Here is a 2,099-nt window from a genome sequence, read left to right on the forward strand (position 1 = left end):
TGCAATTTTTTTTAGTCATTATTATGTTATTATAGATAATCGTGAAATCTGTTAGATGCATTTTTTATTTTTTATTATATATTATCGACGATATCAGTGTTAACATTTTCCGCAGACCACAGTTAGTTTTTCTATTATTATAATTATTATTGTATTAGGTAATAAACATTGATAATATTATCAATATTGACAGTGCCTACTAAAATAAATTATTTTCAACCCCCCCCCCCCCACCCATGACTATAAAAATTGTATTATTCATTTTTGATCTATTACCTATTTGAATATTTTATAATTTTATTTGTAATAACGCATAAAATAATATAGTACAATACTACAATATAATATAGTGTTATATTCACTATTTGCTAATTATTGATGTATCTTTTTTTAAATTTTTTTTTTCAAAACACCCCCCTCCCACTCACCATTATGAAATCCTGCAAACGGGCTGATATAGTTAGTCGTATCCGAGGATGGAGCATATCCATGATTAACATAAAATTAAAAATGTATGGCATTTTAAAAGTTTAGTCCCGTTAAGAATTTTATAAAATCGAAAAAGTGCTTAGACCTCTGCAAAGTAGTCTCGTTTATACATTCCTAAAATCTTAATATTTTTTTTAATTTAACTTAAATATTTGTTCTTTATATTTAGGATAGCTATTTCACATTCGTAAATTGGGTTTGAATATTTTCATCTAATGGCTTAAATGATAATATGTGCCTGCATCTGCGTTATATGAAAGACACTGGGAAATTGGTTGGATGTATACTCGCTGAGTAAGAGTAATTACCATTTACTCACTGTTAACAGTGATCACAAGGAACTAAAATATTGACTAGGCACAACTCTTATATATTATGAGTTTACTGCAGGGACCTAAAAATAAATGTAAGGTTAGGCTAGGTTGTAGGTTATACTTAAAATTGTAACATCTATGCCTTATATTATTTACTAATTAAAATTCTGTACTGCTTATAATATGTGTTTACTGGGATGATATAAACCAGTGATTCCCAACGTGGGCGCTACCCTCTTGTGGGCATTTTTTATTTTGAAGGGGGCGCTCATCTATCATTTAATTTTTTTTGTTTATAACTGATTGTAATGAAATGTATAGCTGCGTAGAATAAAATACCTAATGTAATTCACAGAATTATGTAGGTATAATATTTATAGACACTTAAATAATATCAAAATAATTATCTTGACAGGTGCTTGACGTTAGGTTAGGTTTTAAATTTAAAATTAAAATTAACTAAATTGTAGCGTTAAAATGTTAAATGATATTTTTTCTTAAATTAAATAGCTTATTAAAAAATAAAACGTTTATCATTTAAAAAAATTGATTGGGGGGGAGGGCGGTGTGAGATTTTTAAAATCTAAAAGGGACGTTGAGTAAAAAAAGTTTGGGAAACACTGAGATAAACATTGATGTCAGTATGTTGATATAAAATAATTATAAGAGTATAAAAAAAAAAAAAAAACAAAAATCTAATTTCATTTTAGAAATAATAAATTATTTTAATTAATTAATTAACAATATTTAATTGATAATTATCAATATTTAATTAAAAATGAACAATTATATTCAAAGCGAAACAAAATAATCAACTTGATTTAATATTTTTGTGTATCGTCTGGGCGTAAAATTAAGTTAAAATAAAATAGGGTAAAGTTGCCAATATTGGACCGGCTCTTTAATTGAACCACCTAAGTTAATCAGCTGTCAAACATAACTAATTATAACATTCATACATTTAATTAAGATCGTTTTAAAACGTCTTTGGAGTTATCACATATTGTTATAAATCATCGTTATATTACTTAATACAAAAACGGTCATTTTCATGCTATTTTTTAAAAAAATATTTCGTAAAGTTATACAACAAAAAAGGTAAGTAAACTATACTTAACTTATAAACGGTGTAATTGACAATTTTGTATAGAAACATTTTTATTATTATTATTTTGTATAGTTCAATACTTATTATTTTAAATTGTCAGGTAGCTGTAATACTCCTAAATATCCAAAGTGGTCCAATCTTAGTAACTCTCCCCAAATTGTTATGGACGCATAATACAATAAAATTAT

Source organism: Diuraphis noxia, unplaced genomic scaffold (genome assembly GCF_037042655.1).
Source record: "Diuraphis noxia isolate RWA-SAM2 unplaced genomic scaffold, SU_Dnox_SAM2 contig0004, whole genome shotgun sequence".
In the NCBI taxonomy this organism is placed as follows: Eukaryota; Metazoa; Arthropoda; class Insecta; order Hemiptera; family Aphididae; genus Diuraphis; species Diuraphis noxia.